Raw genomic sequence first — 21,833 nt, 5'->3', positions numbered from 1 at the left:
CCTGGAATTCAGACTTACCCCAGTGAACTCACTTCCAGATTCACGTTAAGGAAAGGCTGGCAGCTCAGTAAAGTATCTAGCTGTGAATGCAATTTATTGAATAAAACCATGGTTCAAATTAGGCAGTAGGAGGACTTAACAGATGACTGTTGTGGTACTTGTGTCACACTGGTATTATATTCCAAACATGACTTTCTTTTTCTGCTTCACCTCTGAAACTATCCCAGATACAGAATACTTAAACCTTTGTATGCTCTAAACCTACAGTTAGAACTCTCATAAGCGGTGAAGAATTACATCAGTCTTCTACACACAACTCTTAAAGCTATTGAATGCCTACAGTATGCTGCACACAAGTGATAAAAGTGTGTATGTGTGACACCATGTCTGCTTGGTAGCGGAAAAGGAGAGAGGGATGCTGAAATACCCAATTCTACTATTAAATAATGACTTGCTTATGAGACTCACTGACCTATTAAATGCAAACATCTGGTCTAGGTGTTCAGGATCCAAATGAATTACCCACCAAAGACTAACCAGGCGTATCAGACCTCAGCTCACTCCCAACAACCAAATCACCCAATATTTCACTTGTGGAAAAAGTAAGTGTTTTGTTAAAGTGGGGCTAGTCAAATAAAAGTTTTTTCCAGTACTGACAATAAGGCTTTATGATTTGTGTTACCGTACTTGTCAGCTGTGTTCTGTTGCTATTCTGCTAAACTTACCAAAAGCTGCAGATTTCTCATGACTTCTCTCAATCACACAGTGATCTCATCCTGTCTGATAATTTATGGACAGGTCTTGTTGAAACTGGTAAAGAACAAAACTCAGAACTATGGATAAGGGTTTGTTTATCACTTGAATTTAAGATACACTTTTCTGTGAGTCGGTATTACAGGAACTTGTGCATAGTGTTGAAGCCGCTGTCATAAATGATAGTGCCAAAGAGTTTACTGACACTAATCTGAGACCTGATTACTTGTAATTGTTCCATTTTTATTACTCTAATGGGTGTGTGCCAGACTTTGGCACATACATGGCTTATTGTGGCCATGCCACAGAAGCTTCCATGTTTCTCTATGATACAACAGCTCAAATATCTGTGCCTGCTGATGGCTGAAGAGGAAGAATGATCAGTATGCCTCTCTTTGCTCTTATCTTGCCTGATATCTATTCTCAACACATTGTTCTGTTGCTGCTGTACGGATCACTGAGAGACAATTAGCCTTGCCTTTGGGATGGCAGAAATCAGGCCACTGGCTCTGTGTTGCAGAGAACAAAGAAGTAAGCGTGTGCCACTGCTGAGTGTTTGGCATTTGATGAAATGATATTTTCTCAGAAGTCTGCATTGAGCTTGCCTCCCTGGCAGGGCAAAAGCTGTGCCTGTGTGAAAACCAGGTGGCTGCAATTCCTGTTTAGCCATGCTTAGGTCTCAATTATTCAGTAAGGCATCTCAGTCTCCTGTGGTCCTGGGTCCTTTAACCCAAGGGAGAGACTGGATTGTTCAAGTTAGAGAACATGAACTGGCTGCAGTAGTCATAGCAAAAGTCCTGCCTCCAGCAGCTGAGCTGAATGGCTTTTTTTAAGAGGAGCAGCAGTTGGCTCCTGGCACTACCTGCAGAATAACATCTGCTAGGAGCCTGGCAGAGAGCAGTGGGAAGAGCTGGCTCTGTGGATTATAAACCTTGGATGCCTTCTTACCCAAATTTTGTCACTTTCTCCTGCTAGTGAGCCAAGTGTTGCTTAAAAAGAAGGGAGTATGTTCTCTCACAGAAAAAATATCACTGGAAGGAAACTCTTAACCCTGATGTTAACAGAGTTAAGCTTTCCTTTGTCCTGGTGAAGGAATGCAGAACTATGTGTGAGGATGGGGAATAGAGAACAGGTGGAAATTAACTTTAGTAAATGCATGACATCTGCCTTCTTACATACTGTCTAAGTGAGAGGTGCTTTACTAATGACTGTACATAATTTTCTTTCCATGTCCACCCCCACCCATCTTCCTCCTGACCTCCATAGCTTATTCTACTCCTTAATTTTCACCTTCTGGCAATGCTTTGTAAAGATGGTCTACATGCTCACTAGTCTGTAGGGGAGAAACTTGCAGAAAAGTGGATGCAAAAGAACAATGTTAGGGAAAAAAAGTCATTGATTGTTAATACTGCCATACTAACTAGTTCCATCTTCCCTTTATATGTTTTATCCACTCTATTTTATCTACTTATTTTAGATTGTTGGCGTGCTGGAATAGGAACTGCATTTTAATATGGCTTTTTAAAACCACACTGAAATTGCAAAGAAAAGAGTTTACATCAATCAGGAGACATGAAAACTGTATCACAAAGAGGGATGTCACTGTACTTTTTTTGGGATCTCAGGTAAATTTTCTGTTACTAAACCAGTCAAATCTAGGCTGTAATGCAAAATTAGCAATTCATTATGTACTTTTCAAGAAAAGTTATGCATGAAGGTGGAGCCATAGTTATGAAAGCTTTAGGCTCCTCACAGTGAATTGTCACCAATGGCAGTGCAAACATGACTGTATTTACAGACAGGAAATCTTCTCAGATAAACACATTGATAGCTGTTTAACATTTCCTGTTGATGCTGTTCCTGTTTTCTAGTTACTCTTCAAACAAGTTAATTTGAAAATGCTAATAGGTGGATTAACATTGTGCCACAAAATGCTATACAAGGTTCCCAAACATAAATATGTAAGGCTAAGCTAGTTTAATAACCTAATTTAATAAGTGATATTTAAATATACATATGGACAATGCAATAAATCTAAACAATTCACGTACTAGAGCTGTTTATCCTCCATGGATCTGTTTTCAATAGCTGACTTGTTTAACCAACATAAACAAGTCCCTTATTAAGTCGTGTATAATTTTGGAACTTGGGTTAAAACATTCCCACAATATTTGGTGCAGATGTTATAAAGTTGTAAAAATCTGCAGAATACCCAGTTTTAAAGCTGGTTATTTTAGGATTAGGCACAAGATGAGTAAACTGAATGAATGTCAAACACACTATAAATTATGAAAACATTAAGCAACTGCTTTTTACCTTATTTGCCTTTGTGGTGAGGTTAACAAGTACTGGGACAGCTGGGAATCTGCTTGATCGCACATCACCTGACAGAGAATTTTGAAATATTATGGATTAAGGTCCAATACCAATGCATACTAAGTCAAGCATACAAAGTCTACAAAATTGTTGTCTCATAGGTACCACCATTTGTTAGGCATCATCAGTGTTTCTTGTGTGATTGAGTTTTTTCAGTGTTTACATTCCCAGGGATACCTCCAGTCCCTGAATCTCCTTCTTCTCTTTGTTGAGTGGAATTCAGGACCCAGAAGGACTAGAGGCTTATTCAACTGATTTTTCTCACCCTGCACTACCCTCCCAGCTCCCTTTCCTTCTCACAATTTTGCAGTGTGGCAAAGGGAAAATTTTTCATTATTGCCCCAAAATATTCAGAAAGAATTTACTATTCCCCTCACATATGGTCAACCAGCTCTAGAGCTGTGAGAGCAGAAACAACTCTTTCTTAATTTCGATCTGATTCTTGCTTACCTGAGATCCCAGGTCTAACACTTTGGGCCACATTCACACTCTGAGCAAACCTGAATAAGACAGATGAAGGGCCATGCTCTTAGTGCCACCAAGTGAGGTTTGAGGATTGTGATGTGATAATAAATTGAATGGAGCAGCCTCACATTTTGTATTGTGTTCCTGTAGGGCGCAGTGGAGGAGTCAAGCAATTCGTCACTGATGCTGGGACACATCCTTGAACCGTAGTGTAGTTTCAATTCTGTTTGGAATATGATCATTTCTAAAACTCCCTCTGAAAATACTGACTGAATGAACAGTGAAAAATTGTTTATGAACTGTGCAAGTCAAGGAGCGCAGGTTCAGGGGCTGCCTGTAAGGTGCTATTTTGGGCATTTCTGTGCCCAACAAAATTTCTTTACAAGCTTCCAATGGGAAATACAGTGTCATAGACTGTGAACCAAGGGAGAAACTTAGGGAGCTTCAGTCAAAGTGGTAGCCTGGTCAGGGTCCTATGGTGAATGAAAAAAATGCAAGGTATTGCAATAACATCTCAAAATAAATCGTGATTTTGATTTTCAGTTTAAACACTTCAGTATTTTGACAAATCGCTAAGAAAACACAGAACCTAAATCAGAATATGTCCTTTTCCCCCTCTGACCAGGAATGGGTGTATCACATATGGATTAAGTAAAAAGAAGAAACCTCATGAGCTATGTGAGCGATTCACTTTACAAACTCTAAGTTAGACTAAATTTGAACATCCATTTCCCTGTAATTTTGTCCCACAGATGCCATACAGTAACAGATGAATTATGATTCAGAAATTCTGTGGGACAGCCTGTCAGTCTGTGTGAACTGGTGGTAAGGGTACAAATGTACAAGGGTGCTGCCTCTGAGTTTGAAAACTGGAGCACTCATGCTGCACGACCCAGTGTCAGATGTCTCTTCGATGACTGAAATAACTGAAGGTTCCAGAATGTTTCAAAGATAAATCTTGGTAATTCTTGCCTTTGGCAAAAACTGGTTCTGTCTATATGTTACACTAGTATCTTCAAAAATCCCCCAGTTAAATGAGTGAGAATAGCTGCTCGTGGTTAAACAACATCTATACTTTCTCTTCTCCCAGCCTTTTCCCAGTCTCTCCTAAATCCCCATCCCCTAGAAATCATACCTAAATTCTCCCTTCTGTCTGTCAGGCACTTAAAACAAGTTTCTTCCTCTTTCCTGCCTACACTATCAAGTGGATCTAGTGTGCGTGAGGACTCCTGGGAAGTATTTAATAGATGTGGTCATATCTATTCCTGCCAGCTGTACTGAAACTTATGAAATACCACCACCACCACCACTGTTCCCTCAATTCTTTTGCTTCAGAGAAACTTGCTGACAATTGCTTGAAGGGTGGCTATTTCCCATTGTGCTCCATGACAGTAAAGCCAAATGCCCCCAGGGAGAAGGACGACCTCGTAAGTGGTGAGGAGATGGAGACAAGAGAATCCCATTGAGAACAAAGAAAACAGAAATGCCACTTGCAAAATCACAGCCTGCTGAGGTCAGCTGGGAAAGAATAAGGGGAGATGGCAGCCATGTTGAAAGGCGTCTTCAACAAGGCTTTGTTGAACTTTTCCACTGATCAGCTTTGTCATGGAGCTTGTCTGTTGATGAAAATTAACACAAAAAATTTTAAATCGCTGAATTTTATAGTTGTGGTTTTTTTTCAAAAACTAGCAACTCTATAGGGGGGTTAGAACCTTTTTTTTTTTTTTTTTAACAAAAGTGGCACTCTGGTAAGTCCATATCTGTAAGTGAAATTATGCAGGGGTCTCCAAATTACTTTAAAAGTGTTTCTTGCAATTAGTATGCACTGTACATCGAAATATAAAAAGTGTGTTTTATTCCAAGTAGTGCATCTATCTCAAATAGAACAACAAAAAAAAAAAACCAAACCAAACGAAACCAAAACAAAAGTCTTCATCCTGAGATACCGAGAGACAGTGAATAAATTAATTTGTGGGAGTCAAAAAAAAGAAAGAAAAATATGCAAAGACATGGACATATTGTTTATTTTACAATTTTAAAGAACTGATCAGAAAATAAAAATCAACAATTTTATTTGTTGAAGGGTCCTTTTGCTTTTATAGTAGAAATGATGCTTTATTTATAGGCCTGCCACTATCTGCTGCTAGAACCTAGTGTTCCTTCTCAAAATTAATACCTATAAATAACTGACACTGGGGAGAATAAAATCCAGGGTCCTGTACACATTGTATTGTACATCTTCTTTACCTATTTTCTTTGTGTTTTGACGTATGTAATTTTCCTCTAGATGGCTAGACAAATTTAACTTTAGCAAATTAAAACTTGAGATGACATTTATTTCTCTTAAACAAATATGTATCTTTGAGAACATGACCGAATATGTTATGAATTATAACTGCAGTGCACTGAGTCACATACTTGCTTGACAGAAATAAATGTTGGCTAGAATCAAATTGTAGAACTCAAAGTGTAGCATCCTAAAAATAACTAATTAAAAGCCTAGATAATTTCTTTGAGATGTATTGAACTAGGATAGAAGGAAGTGCACATCTCATGTAATTGTATTAGTTTTCACAGACTCATTTGTGATTTTCACAAAGGAGAAAAAATCAGGAACACTGTTAAAAGCATCTGCTAAGCAGATATTTGTAAAAGATTATGAATCATTCTTGTGTACAGTACACAGCTTTAAAAGAAAATTTTTGATGCATTAAATGTTGATCCTTGTAATCCTAGTTATCCTTCCTTGTCTCAGCTGTTTATTTCTAGTTACAAGGTCATTCAGCTCTTTCTGTAGCTCATGTTGAATTTTACATTAGAATCATGAAACATTCATTTTCCTTTCTTTTAGCTGCACAACGTATTTTTAAAAAATCCCTAAAACATATAGATACAAATTATTTTGAGCTTTAAGAAAATTCTTAGTGATTTTACAAAAAAAAATCTTTATAATTTTTCTGCCTGAAATCTTGCTTCCCATGATATGGATTATGACTTGGCTTTCAGGTCCATCCTTATTTAATCATGTTGTTTTAAGTCCAATATTGAGATAAATTTGGAGCTTTTCCCAATTATTTTGCTGAGACATAATCCATTCTTTGTTGCAATAATTTATATTTGCCCTGAAAATATAACTTTCTCCTGTGATAATTTCAAAATAAATTTTTAATATTAAGTTAGATGATCAAACTGATAACAAATCTGTGGTCTTACCCAGGAAATGAGCAAATACAGCAATAACATTTTTTGTTTACTCCTGAAAAAAAATGTTTTGCCAATATTGCGGGAAATACAGGTTTTTTCCTATTATTTTTAGTTCCAGAAATTTAAACTGCAGTCCTGAAAGCTGCATGTGCTCTGCATCTGCATGATGCAATTACCTTAACTGGGACCACTCGCTTCTTTATCTAAACAGCTCCCTAAGTGTGTTTGCAAGATCGGAGTCTTAGAATATTTTGATTTTAAACAATATGATAACATCAATCTGTAATGGTGACTTGGTGCTGTCATTCATTTAGAGAAATGGAATCTAAATTGTTTCAGCCAGGACTAATCTTTCTCTTGAATGAAAACAATGGGTTTGGCTTTTTGTTGTTCACAGTGTTGTTTCAGAAGAGCGCTTGGTCACTTTTTGAGAGGGATTATATGTCATATTGCCTATGATAGCAGTCGACCCAGTTGGATGACTTTGAAGACCCCCCCCTCAATCTCGTGCTTGTATATGAACCTGGTCAGTATTATTGCTGCTGTTTTGATGGGTATTTTTTTGCTATGTCCAAAACTTTAGTTGCTGTATTGCTCTGCACTGCAGCACGTGTGTAAAGTGTAAAGTGTAGGCTGATGAGAATTCTACAAAAGTAACCTGCTAGAAGAGACATTCTGTGATTAACAAATTTACTGGTATATTCTTGCAATGACAAATAGAGAACACAACTGTATCCACTGCTTTTCTCTCTTTTTTTTTCCTAGGTTATCCTCTCTAAAAAGTGTACCCTGTAGGTGTTCCTGTTATCTGGTATTTCCTTTCAGTGTCTCCAGTAAGTTATCCTTTCATTGTGGGTAAGTAAGAGTTTGCAAAACTTTGCACCCTTATTCTTAAATTAAATACTGACAAGGAATGGAAGTGTAAAGCATGCTAATAAGCAAGACCTCCCTGTGGGAACCTGTGATAGAAGACTGTTTCACATTGAGAGGCAGACAGCGCTGTTGACACAGGCTGTCAAAAAGGCTTCATGTCTTTGAAAGAAAATCTTAATCTTCTTTATTCATGTGTGAACAGGTCCAGGCCTTCATCCCGTAGCTCATATGCATTGACTGTTTAAACTGTGGGTTGCTAGGCTTTGGGTAGGGTTTGTTTGCTTGTGTCTACATTGTACGAAGGGATGAGGACTGAAAATTAAAATCTGTCTGACACAGAGCACTGCTTTTCTGTCTCTGTTTGAAGAGACATGGCAACCCAGGGTGAAATGAAAAGGAATTTTATTGAGCGCAAAAACCGCTCAGTGTTTAAATGTTGGACGCAGGAACTGAATGGTCAATTTGGGAGGCTTGTAGGTTGTTTATAGACATTGGGATGGCTGTCAATCACAGTACAATGGTGAAATTTGTGTTGGAAAAAAAGTGCTTTTTAGTGGCTGAACTCCTGTTTCCTGTTAAAATGCTCACATCAACAAACAAAAAGAGGTTTTGTCTGAAGTTTACAAGCAAGAAAATTTCAGAATAACAGAGATGCTGCTACTGTTGTGGCATCTTTTGATCATTGCGGCACTGACTATTTAACATTTAAAACCAAATTTTACCGAGAAAGATCCTATTGCTCTGTGGATCAGATTCTGATCTACTTCTGTGGCTTATAAACCAGGAATAAAATTCAGGAATACATCAATTAAATTAATGGTATTATGATACTGAAAAGCAGTATGACAGTGGATTCTGAGACTTCTTGTATGTCTTTGGCGTTAAAACTTTACTTAGATATGTTTTACATGTTCTTTATACGTTTATAAATCAATAATAAGGAGAAGCAGAAGATAAATAGCACCTATAAAAAAGTAATCTCTTCCAGCACTTGTTAGTAGCAAGTAGAGGAAAAAGCCATTTTTTCAGAAGCAACTTTCCCCTTTCCATTTATTGTTAAAGCTAACTGGAAGCCTTTTGCTACTTCATTTTACAGAAGCTTGTATTATCTCAGCTATAAAATTTCATGCTGAAACTTGGCCAAACATCAGACTTGCCACTATAGGCTTTGGAATAATTAAAGGAAAAAAAAAAGGGGGGGGGGGAAAAAGAGGGAACTGAAGGAAATAAAATTAAGTCTGTTTTAGCAGAATCAAATTTAAAATTTTAATGCTGTTGGCTTTTTTCTGGTTTTATAACATGAAAAAGCATGTTTTACTGAACATGGCTGAGCACTCAGCCCTCAAAATCTGATATAAAATGTGGTTTCTGGGCCCCTGTGGGATTCATAGCAGGAGAGCAAAAGAAGACCGTGTCTCCCACTGTAATTCTTTCACCTCTGAGCATTTCAGCCCCCAGCCCTAGATCTTTTTGCCTCAGTGTTAGGGGAAACAAGGAGGCTCAAAAGGGTCGAGGCATGGCAGAGATATCATCCAAGTGATAGCTCATATTAAATTCTTCCTCACCTTCTGAGCATTCAGCTTTTATTTTTTCCATAATCACTGGGAGCTCATAGAGCACGGTAATGTTACTCAGTTTTCTGGTTCTGAACAACACGGCTCTTGCTTTTTGTTCACCTTCATATTTTCACTAACTTCCTTAATGTACATATATGTGTTTACAGTACTTTTCATGTCTTTCCAAGTAGGTTTTTCATCGGCATATGTAGTAATGAGCTACTTGTCATTTTGTAGATGTGTGTATAGTTAATCCTGAAACAGCTACCACCTTCAAATGTCTTGATTACTTGTTTCATCCTTCTCCTGAAATATATAGCCTTAAAGTCTATGATATAGATAGTGACTGAAATACTCATCACGAGGAGCTCTCCTCTGTAATTTTTAAATGAGAGAGTACATCTGAGGACAGTCTCAAAAGTAAATTTCCTATAATTTTGCAGATTTCTGGAATTTGTTGTCTGTTTACCTTTTTAAATCTTTGTCTAATTCCTTCAGTAGCTTAATTTACAGAGCTCATGCAAAACACCAAAAATTAATAATATCACTGCTTTCCAAAGTGGAATTTCTGTTTTTTGAGATCTATCATTCTTAATTTATCACAGGAAACCATGTACAGACCGAATTCATTGTTTAATAATTGGTTATTTAGTGCAACTCTCTCTCTCTTTTCAGGTTTTGTTGTTTCGACAGCAAGACCTAAGATAAACCAATGTGGGTAACTGAATAGAGAAACAAAACTTGCATTTACATTTGGAGGGAGAGTGAATTTCTTTAGTCCCTGTGCTATATACAGGAACTATACAGGCACTCAACCTGCTCAGTGGAAAGAGGTGAGGTCTTTCATAGAAGGCTGTCTCACCTGGAAGTTCATTTTCTCTTCTCAGGGATCCCACATTGCTTGTTGCAAAAAGAGCTTTCCCCCTGCATTCCCTTCAGCCGTGGCTGCATTTGGCTTCAGCAGGAATGCAGCTGCATGAGCAAAATGCTGTGGTGCTTTCCAAGCACTGTCCTTGGCTGTACTGCTGCACTCAGCAGCCTGGGGTGATTTGTATCACTTAGCTATATGTCATTCTTCCCCTCTTCTGTAAAATGGGATCAGTGATAAGGGTTCTGCATAAAAGCAATGATGAAAACTGATTTTATGAAAAGCAGAGTTACTGTTGTTTATTACTACTCATAAGTCTCAGCTGAGTAAAGCCTTTCAATTTCTTTATAGTCTCCTTCTCCAATACATCAACACAGCTTGTGCTGCTTCCTCTGTGCATGACTAAGAGGTAAATATGTCTTTTCTTGCAGAAAAGTAGAACACTTATATTTTTGCTTTCACTCATCATCTTCCATGTTAACTCTTGTAAGGTCCTACTACTTATTATTCTCCTTGTTTTAATCTCTTAGAAGCTTATGGCAGTATTTGCTGTCCTTGCATGATCAATACATTATTCTTGTTATTACCGATCTGCCTCCCCTTAGCATGCTCCATAGATACAGCTGCCCCTGGAGACAGCCTCTCCCAGGTTTATCTCCTTCTGTCCAAGGTCTGCTCTCTTTGCCATCAGGAATGTCAAATACAGAGCTTTCTTAATATGCTAACCCTATTCCCATCCTATTGATTTCTTCCCCTCTGCTATGACCTGCTTTTGAAGTCTTGATTTGCCAAGGTCTTGCCATCTTAAAATGTCTCCTAAAGACTGACCTCTTCTATGAGTATTGTAAAAGGAAACCATTCTTCTTGCTCTTCTTTCCAGGTGTGCTTTAGTCTTTCCTCTGCAATGTAGGGTCCCTGGGGGCAGGGACTGGGTCAGACTCTCTGGGTGTGGACAAGAGCTTTTAAGCTTTTTTTTTAAGCTTTTTTAAGGAGTTTTATATGGTATAGAGGAGCTGCTGCAAACTGCATAGATAGCTAGGAACTGTGTGCTGCATACAGTGGTCAAACAACAAACTACGTCTTTCAGGCAGCAAGTATTCCTCTCCCTCCCCCCTTCCTCCAGGCTTTATTCTGGAGGTCTAAGTTTATAACAAAAGAAACAAAAAGGTTTTTATATAAATGGAAAAGCAAATGGAGCCCAGCTCATGTTACAACTCAGCCTTCTGACAGCCTGGAATGGAGATCTGCCCTACTTAGAGGCCTCTCTTTGCTCTGAACTGCGAGGGAGCTTTTAATATTCCCTCACTTGCTCTGAGTGCTCTCTGATTAGACCTTCACCTCCAGCTCGGTCTTAACCCAAACTGTACATTTGGCAAAGGTTGCTGCAATAGTTTTGTCTGTACAGTAACTGCAACAGTGGAGCCATTATCCAGTGCCTCAGTGCCATTGAGGTATAAATAAGAAGCAGGGTGTGTGTGCACAGTGTTGTGATTGCTCAGAAAACTCCACTGTGTTGCAAATCCTTTAAAATAATACAGTGAGAAAGTATTTCAACTTTCCATTAGTCATAAAAGCCAACATTTTTAATATGCATGATTAAATTTAGTGAGGGAGATAAATGTGTGTTGTTTTTTCTTTTATTTTTTTTTTTTTTCTGAAAGAGATTAATGGAAAGTGCCCAACACTTTTGGTGTTGGTGCTAAAATATGTTTAAATTTAAGAGGGTGCTTTAAATTAACGAAGCAGGTGCCAGAATGCCTAAATTCAACCTTCTTACTCAGGTGCCCAATTTTAGGCAAGGCAGTATTTGTAGGATTAAATATCTTTTATTGGACTAGTTAGAAAAAACCTCAGACTTGGGAACACAAATCATTCTCTTGTTAGGCACTTAAAACTTTAGAGAAATCATTCACACTGTAATAGATGGTCTATGCTGAAAATAAACCACATATGATACTTTATTTCTTATAGGCTTTCTGCAAGCCATGTAAAAAAGGTGGAACACAATTTTAAAAGCAAATTCCTGGATAAACTGCAAGATGTAGTAATGCCTGAATTGAGAGCCACAGATTACTACCAGACTTTGAGATTGAATGATTGTCATTTTATGTTAAGCTGACTTGTAGGTGACAATATTTTTGTCTATTTTTTGCCTATTTTTAAAATAATTTCTTCCTTTAACATGAGATCTTCCAAAACTGTATGGTTGTAAAATGATAAGGATTTTGGAGGGTGTGGGAAAAGAACTATTACACTATGGCCCCAAAACAAAATGGAAAATGTGGTCACTGGCAAGAACAATTTGAATCTGGTACATTTTATGGAATAAATCACTATCTGGCTTCTTGTACGGTTATCTCAGCACAGAAAAATTACTAAAGAGTAGGAGAAGCTTGGGCTGGTCTATTCAGAGTAATAACATGGCATACAGAGCATCACACAATCCTTCCATGCAAGGTTCATCCAATGTCATCATATCTTTTCTTAACTTTCTTTGCCCTTTGTTATGCTTTCTGCCTTTGCGGGAGAGAAAAGGATGAGGAGATTTCAGGGATATTATTTTCCCTGGTTTTATAAAGGCCTAGATAAAACAAAACCCATATGACCCTTAGGGCTGTGGGTGACCCTGTTTGATGAATGCTGGGCACATCACAGTATTGTGATGTGTCCTTTCTACTTAGAGCCCATAAATTCCAAGTTCCCAAAATGCGTAGCTGCAATCTTAGTGAAAAAACAGATGGATGTGTCACTGATATTTGGAGCCAACCATTTTCAAGATGCCAACTTCCATGCATTGTAAAAATGGCTAATTACTCTGCTTTCCTAACTGCCTTTCGCTTGGTGGGATGCCATTGGCCTTTATCTCTCTGTTTTTATTTACCCGGCTATTTTGTTAGTGCTCTGCACTCTGCACCCCTGCTTCTGTTTCTCAGGAGGTCAGACAGTGAGTTATATATCCACTGGAGAGACAACCCTCCCAATTTTGAGAATGAATGCAAAAGAGAAGTTGGATAAGCACTTTATTTCTCTTTAAATTTGAGAATGCTTCTTTAGATGACTCTTGCTGTATCACGAGAAATGCTATATGTGGATTTACAGATCTATCTAATTTTTATGCCTGTACACTCCTCCTTAAAAGGACTTCCAGCTTTGTCAAACAGTGAGGTTTGGGTACAGTTAGCTTTTTCCTTCTCCTGGGAAGAATACATTGACTTTGACTGGTTAGCCCTTTGTGAGCCTGGTCTTTAGGACTCTGAATCTCATCCTAAAACACACTCTAGAGAGAAAAGTAGAAAATGCATGTTCATTGCCTGAGCACTGCACTGCTTTAGCTAAAACTAAGACTTCATTCTATATTGTAATAGGTCTGGCAAAAGGAAGCCAAGAGCATCACAGGGGGCCAGCAGGTTTTTGGATCTCAGTCTGAGTTTGCTTCTGAGCTTTTTCTTAATATCACAATGGACTCTTGCTGTGTGCTTCTAATGCCTCAGCAATGAAGTCAGGGTATATTATGCCATCTGTCCAGGAGTCAACACTACAGGTCAAGCTAATTTAAACTGGCACTTTTCATCTCCCTATGCTTGTATGCATTACATTTAATAGTTTAAGTGAGTGATTGTATCTCCTGACCCTGCAACAAAGACAAAGCACATGTTTGTATTTTTTTCATTATCTCTAGTTGTCAGGAATAAGGACATTTGATCCTTTAATGAAAAATATGGTTTAATCAGGGGCTGATACACAACTTTTGTTTTAGGAGTGGTTTTGTTCCTTTAAATTATTTTTCAAACCCATTTTTATCTTTTTTTCTTTGAAAGGTAAATAAGAAGAAAAACTTATATATGGTGGGACTTTGTAAATTTAATCCTGGATTGAAGAGTTTAAATGTAAAAATTATTCTTCTTCACATTTAGAGTTAAAAAAATTATCAGGGGAACTGTTTGCCCTGTGGCAAACAGAAGAGTTAAGTGATGATCCTGGAGCAAAATTACTCCCATAAATACTTTGAATGCTGTGAAAAGAACAACCTCCACATCCATATTTCTCAACTGAGCTCTTCAATGAACTTAGAGAAGCTAAATGTATAGAGATGATAGGTAAATTTTAGAATGGAAGTTTGATAAATGAAAAATGTGCACAACAGAATAATAATACATGTCATGAAATCCAGGGAAACCTTTCTCAAGATTAGTACTCAGTTTGATTCATCTGTCATATTTTTCCTCCTTTCTGCTATTTTTCTGGCTTGCTATTTCTCCTCACCAACATGTTTCCAGCTTTTTCCTTTCTCTGATCCTGGAGAAATAGAATCATTGCTGATGAGGGAAAGGGAATAAAGACCACACACAAGTATTTATTTCTTAAATACATCTGAAGTTTGGAACAGGGATACTGCTCATATGATTATGTCAATACGCTATTTTCCCTCATTTCCAAAAGTGTTATACAATTATGGTAACATAAATCTTATCTCCTGCAGCCATATTAGCCCAGGGCACCAAAGTTATTACTGCCAAACTCTTGCTAATTTCAGAACCAGTTGACATGTATCCATGTAAATTAACTGTGTAGACAGATATATGGGTTTGTTTTTGTTACAATAAAGGATCTTCTTAGTGTAAACCTGGTCCTATATGAGAGCTATGGCCAGCTATTGGTCTAATTTTTTTTTTTCTGATGTTTACCTTTTGTCAATAATCAAAGACGTGGCACCATTCAACACACACACACACACACACACACACACACACACACACACACACACACAAACACATGAAGCCTAAATATTAGGAAATGAGAATAAATACTCAGAGCTTCAAACACCACACTGGGGCAGAAGGAAGAGGCACATGTCCCTCCTAGTCATTCAAGGGACCCCAGAACTGAGAGAAACCAAAGGAGAAAATGTGACTGAGCCAATAGCCAGTGTGCAGATGTGAAGATACAGCCTGCCCAAGGTACAGCTTATAGCTGAAAGTGTTTGAACTGCCAAAATTAATGTTTTTACAGAAAAGTATTAATTTCACACCTACTTTCTATACTAGTGATGTTAAACTTGGGACAAGGAGCACAAACATACTAAATCACTCATTAACAAGGGTAAGAGGAAAAGAAAACACAATATGCAATAGGTATTTTTCATATAATCCTGAGTGTGATTTCATATTCATGTCCTCATACAAGGAAATCTCTGTGTTATAAGTAGGTACAAACAGAACAAATAAGATTTTAAACTAGGATTTAAAAGCGGGAAAGAAATGATTCTTTCAGAAACATGTATAACATCTTCAGTATTAACCCTTACATTTTATACTGTTTCTCATCTCTATTGCATCTAAAATATACTGAAATTTGCTAATAATGATATATGGTTTATTAATCAAAGTGAAACAGTAAAGTATTTCTTACCATTATTGTGAGTTAAATATTGCATTCTAGGTAAAGGTTACCTGTCCAGAAGCTAGATTCATAATTGAGAAATAGGAATAATGGCATATTAGACCACTGTTGAAAGAAGAAAATTATGAGAAGCTATACTGGTGACTTTATTGGCTGTAAATCTGGCAGGAGAATGATGTCACATAGAGCTGTATCTTTAAAAAGACATTAAATTAATCCAGTAAGGCAGGATGAAAGTGGCTTAGAATTACACATTAATATTAATCCAGAGCAAAATGTATTATAAATTCAAAATCAATTCCTAAAGAAAGGACTTGACAAACTTAATAAGTACAGAAACTCCTGTTATCAGTAATAAAACTATTTTAAAAATTGAAGAATGAACATTTATTAGGTTGAATGTGTTGTACTTACATGGCATGATAAAAAAGTGAGGTACTTCTTATTCATGCTTGCAATTCTAATGTATATAAATCACAGGAAGGAGCATCACAAAGGAGCATTTAGAGAAGAGGGAAGGGACAGATAGTCATTAGCAGCAAAATAAGTGAGAAGTTTTTGCGGGAAAGGGAGTGCTGGAGAGTGATTTAGCCTCCTTTGCTTCCAGCAGACTAAATGATGTTATTCCACATTATAAAAACAGACTTAACAACCAAGCATTTCCCTTTAATTCAGGTTAATTCCTGCCTGTTGTTGTGTTCAGCCCGTGCTGCCATGGCAGCACATTTCAACCCATGAAGCACCAGATCACTGATCACAAACACTGCTGATGGCACAAATTGGAACGTCCCCTGTGCTTCCCAGAGAGCCTGTCCCCACAGGAGAAGGCATTCATGGATTTTGGCCTCAACTGGCATAATGGCTCCTGCACAGGAACTGACAGCATCCTACATAACTTTCTGAGATCCATTCTAGCTTTGTTTTCGTAAAGAGAGGCTTTCTGCTTTGTAGTCTGAACTTAGGTATGAGCTTGTTATTTTCCAATTTCTAACTGAGAAAGTCTGTTAAGGGAGTTGCTCTCCAGGACCCCAAGGTTCACAGAGCTCGACTTCCAGAAGACCTTTTTAGATCACAAGAACAGGAGCCAAGCCCATGGCTCTTGCTCTGCCTGTGGTAGTTCACCTGCCTGGCTTGTCTGAGACAGCCTAGGATTGATGAAGTTTTATACTGTGTGTACACATCAAACATTGATTTTTGAGTGGGTGAAGGCAAACTTGTTTATCTGTCATTTATACTATTTGTTTTCTGCCCTGAAATGCTGATTTTTGACAGGGCAAACATCAGAATGGTACCTTACTTCTGTGCATTACTGGTTAGTAATGCAGTGCTATGTTCAGTTTTTGCGGCAGATAAAAATGCAGATCAAAAATTCGTGTGTTGTGGAGACTGCAAATTCTTTTTGTTTGCACAAGCTTTTGGGAAGAGAAGATTTTTTTTCTTCCTGAACATCTGACTTTACATGAATTTTGCTTTTCAGGAAGGAAGGACATACTGTGGTTTCATTTGCAGATGGCTAGAAGAATAATTGTCCCTGTAGGCTTTATAAACCAGGCTTTTGGCTTGTATGGGAATACTTTCTTAGGAGACTGATGCCAGTTTTTCCTTGTTTATTTTTTTCTTTTTCACTCTACTGTGCTTGGTGTTCTGTTGATCTATCTTTGGAACAAGTCACATGCCAGATACTTGAGAAAGGAGATCTGTTGGTAACTGACATTACAAAGAGTCCATGGAAGATTAAAAGAATATTGTTCTTTCTTCTGTTCTTCTTTTATCTTACTCTCTTCTTTCTGAGCTCTTGAAGCTTGTTTAGTAGGCTGAGATATGCTGTGTATATTATATAAGGATATTATATAAGAAGCTTCTGACAAAAAATATAGTGCACTTACTGAGATAATGAAATATTAAAGAAATAAAGTTATGAATGTACAGTAATATTTGGATAAGTATGGACATTAACAGACGTTATTTGTTGAAATTCCTTCTTAAAATCAGGAAATTATTGTAAATGAGTGGAAAACATTAGGATTGGTGCTGCAGCAATATTAATATATTTCCCCTCTGTTAAAATTTTATTAACATTTTCTATCTATTATGTAGAAACTGCAGAATTGTAAGTCTTACTGTACATGATCAATAAACAAATTACCCAAAGGTAACTTTCACTCTTATCCTTTTTCTCTGAATAAATTGAGGAATTTAACTTACTTTTAATATGATACTAAAGGGAAGAAAGAGAAGTGAAAAAGCAGACAAAAAATATTACATAACTTTGGGGCAGAATAGATTGAGCATTTTTTTCCTGTAGTGACATACTGCCATGTAGTGGCACCTTACTTCAATATTTACTTCTGCTATGAATAAGAAATGTGTAGGGGTTTTTTCCCTCAGTCTATCATGCCTGGTAAGCAGATGTTGGTTTAAGTAGTATAACCAAAAATTAATTGGGTGCTAGAGGCCCAGAAGTCTGTTCTACTTTCAGAAACTGGAAAGCCCCTTTCTGATTTGAGAGCTTGGACAGTCAATCCAAGTTCAGAGCTAGAGACAAGTGGTGTCCTGCTGTATTATTCTCTTCCTGACATACTCTGCTTCATGCTGGTGTTGTAGGGCTTGTTCTGCACATCCCACTTCTGTCTATGCCGTACAAGTGCTCAGGATGATAAGCTGAAGCTGTGGTTTACTGTGGCTTAGACAGGCAGCAAAGCCCACTGCTGTCTTTGAGAGATTTGTAAAAAGCAAGTTGCTGCTGCAGTGCACGAACACACAGCCATTTTACACAAGAACACCTTTGAGAGGTTCTGCAGCTTTCTTTCCAAAAGTGACTGCCTGCTCAGCCGGAAGTTTTCTTTGCATGCTCAGTCTTTTTGAATATTTTTCCTTTGTTTATTTTCTAACAAAGGCACAGCTGACCTCACATGTTTAGAAGCAATAGATAAAAATACTTGCATAATAATTAAGGACTTTGTTTCTGTTCTATAAACTAATTTAGTTTAATTTTAATAAGAGCTGAACTCAATCCATCTGCAAGTGAGGGCTTAGTTCCTTCAAACAGATAAACGCACTACAGACTTTGTACAGCTAAGATGTTTGCAATTTTTTATAAGCTAGCAGAGAGGCTGTTTTATTTAACATAGTTCACACTGAAAATATGATTTGATTCTAAGTTTAAAGGAGAAGTGCAAATTCTAAACCACAGGCTTTGTTAAAGCTTTCTAATTCCATTCCAAGTATTATGGAAGTCTGATGTTTGAATAAGGCCAAATCATCTTTTAATTCCTAAACTGGCTCCCATAAAAGGCTGGAAAGTCTTTGATCTGTGTAAAAGAGAAGATCACCAGGGAGAAGTCTCTGCTTCTGTTTGTCCAAATGTTGCAAGCAGAGTCTCTAGGCTATAGCTAACAACCCAAATTATATTTGTTTGTGTCTTAGACAGAGTTTTTGATTTGCATGTAAAAGGGATTTCAATGGTGATATCAGCTCTTTCATGGGATTTGCAAAGGAGGAAAAAGGGTAATCAAAGTTTGATCTAATAGACTGGCCTGCAATGATGTCATGTAATTAGTGTGTGGTAGTATAAATATTGCCTGACATCATACTTCTATTTCTAAAATTATCTGATATGCCAGATCTGAGAAATTCTATGCAAAACTGGAGGAAAGAAACTTTTTCAATATTGGACTATAGCATGGAAATAAAATACAACCTGTGGCATAGAATTAAATAGAATAGACTAGGATGGGATAGGACAGAATAGAAGTTTTTCTGAAAGAAAGAAATTATCTGGAAGGATTATTCTAGGAGGAATAAGGGAAATTCACCATCAATATACGTATAAAGTTTCTAGAATGCAGTTTTTAACAAGGCTTCCTGAAATTTTTCACTGGTCATTTTAGAGGAAAATAGAAAGTACAGAAATAGACTGAAGAGCTGTTCTGACTATTTAATAGGGAAAAATATGGAGGAAGCACAGGAATTGTAAAAAAGGCTCCGTGCTGCAGCTCATGTTGATGGCATCAGTTTTATTTTGAGAGAAGTGGGAGGCACGGTACCGTGCAGTAACACTGTCATCTGTCTTATGACTGAAGTTATACTTCTCATAAGCGGAAAGGTTATTTATAATCACCTGTGAAAATTGCCTACCAGTAATTTTTCTGCAAAGCACACTCCTGTAATGACCTTTCATTTTTCCAGAGAAAGTCAAAGAAGGTTTAATGAACAAACCTTCCCAGTATTGACAGTCTTAAGTGAAGGCTTAGACAGGAAGGAAGAATTGTTGTTGCAAGCCAGACTTTACTGTTCTTGAGCATTTATCACAACCAAATGCAGATACGAGAGGTTGTCCTGCAGAAGGACCATGCTAGATTAGGTTGGTGCTTATCTGTTCATGTCACTGGAGCCCTTGACCACATGCTAGAGATAATATTTGCTTTTTTCATTATCCCCATTTGGCCATCATTTTAATTCCCTTTTAATGTTACAGGAAAAAAATTTAATTTTTAAAATTACGTGAGTTAAGTTTACATGAGCTACCTTCGTCCCTTAAACCCTTACATCTTCCCTCTCAGTATGAAATATGGAAATCCTAGAGGTAAATGTACACTTTTGAGAAATAGTAAAAATGTTACCTAGATTAGAATTTGTTTCTAGTATTAGATATAGTGCTTCAGCATATTAGGTTTTATTGTTTTTCATGAGAATGATGTCATATCATGCATGACCTCATATTAAGAGCTAATGTAAAGTACAGCTGCTCTTCTCCAACAGTCCTTTTAAATAATGCAAATGTGCTGCTTTCCTGTGTCTGCTCTTCTCAGAAAGGCACATGTTCTCCAAAAAATATCTTTTTAGCCTGATGTAGTTGGAAAAATAAAATATGTCATCTTTTCCTGTAAATTTTGCCTTTGTTATCTACGTAGTGAGTAATTGCTAGAATAAAGGGTCTGGACAATCTTAATGACATCCAAAGAGTTCAAAGGAGTCTGTAAAGTTTGTCATCACTGCTTAAGTTGTCAAATGATAGAAAATAGTCCTGGAAAAGACCTTAAGAGGTCATAAAGTCTCTAAACTAAGATCAGCTATACCTATCTTTTTTTTCCTGAAAGATGTTTGTCTAACCTTTTTCAGTGATGGAAATTCCATGACCTTCCCAGAAAAATCTATTGCAAAGCTCTTTCTTAATGTTTAACCTTTGATGCTGTCACTTCTTGTTCTTTCTACCATGAGCAAGTAGAACAGATGATTTTCTTCTTCTTGACAAGAGCTTTTCAAGTAATTGAAGGATGCTATGATCTTTCCCCTCTTTCCCAGCAAACTATTTTTCTGTCTTTGTGTTTTCTAATCTTTAAACATTTTCTTTGCTCTTTTCTAGAGAGGTGATGAAGCAAGAAGATTTGATATCCTCCTTCTAACCCTGTTACCTTCTTTTCAATCTTCCTGCTAGTTTAGCAAGTAGAATAGAGATAAGACTCTTTAGATCATCATATTCTCTCCCAGGCTACCTGAAGAATTTGCTCTGCTATTGTTAGCTATTTTTTGCTTCTGTTTAGTGAGCTCTTTGCTTTTGTCACTGTTTTTTGGGGTTTGTTTTTTGGTTTTTTGGAAGGGATTTTTTTTTTGTTATTTTAAATGTAAATATATTTATTTGAATATAAACAAATGTAATCTATGTTGAACATAAAATCATTGATGTGTCTCCAAAAAAATTATTTTTCAGAGGAGTTTTGTCACTTCTTGTGTTGCTGAACATATTTCCATCTGCCTGAGTAGGAAAGGCTAGACATGCTTGTTTGCCTTGAAAACTTTGATTACCTTGTTTTCCATATGATCTGCATCTGTAGTTAGCTGTATTAGTTAACTCAGGTTAAAATATCATCACCAAGGATCTGATTTAAACCATTGCCATAAACAAACACTTTATTTTCAAGGGACATCATTAGCGACATCATATCCCTTTGCATCATATCCCCCCTGCAGACAGTTTTTTTCTAAGACATTTTGCCTTCTTTAGAGCTTCAGAATCACTTTTGCATCAAAACTTTATGTTACTTAGCAGCAGGGTTTTAAGTTCATTTTGTGTCTGTACTTTGTCTATTGATTGAGCTCCACCCATTTCCACTATGAAGTGTAGGTCACTGCTTTTTTCTTTTTCCCTATGCAGCTGTCCTTCTGGCAGTCCTTGAGGGGAACTTCGACCAGCTTCGTTTCAGTCCCTGAAATCCACAGGACTGAGCCAAAAATTCTGTCATGTAAGTACCATCAACAAATATCTATCACTTAAGCTCATGGGATCACTCCCTTTTTTTTTGTGCTCTGTCTGGAAATTCCAAAGTTACTCCTGATGG

At 37.2% G+C, this 21,833-nt stretch overlaps 1 protein-coding gene across 7 annotated transcripts in view; it reads left to right on the top strand.

Moving 5' to 3' along the window:
- The window catches only part of C1H8orf34 (chromosome 1 C8orf34 homolog), a 222,892-nt gene that overhangs the window by 181,512 nt on the left and 19,547 nt on the right, over nt 1–21,833 (top strand). For 4 of the 7 annotated variants that reach the window (XR_015285846.1, XR_015285843.1, XR_015285840.1 and 1 more), the window contains 3 exons: nt 7,196–7,324; nt 7,564–7,653; nt 21,650–21,738. The gene's annotated coding sequence lies outside the window, so the exon portion shown is untranslated. Of the gene's footprint in view, nt 1–7,195; nt 7,325–7,563; nt 7,654–21,649; nt 21,739–21,833 lie in introns of those variants that run through there. The other 3 variants (XR_015285841.1, XR_015285845.1, XR_015285842.1) reach the window with 3 other exon arrangements.

The sequence above is a fragment of the Cyanistes caeruleus genome, chromosome 1, assembly GCF_971803275.1.
Source record: "Cyanistes caeruleus chromosome 1, bCyaCae1.hap1.1, whole genome shotgun sequence".
NCBI lineage: Eukaryota > Metazoa > Chordata > Aves > Passeriformes > Paridae > Cyanistes > Cyanistes caeruleus.
Note: the sequence above shows the minus strand (reverse complement) of the source record. Positions and strands in the feature narration are given on the sequence as shown.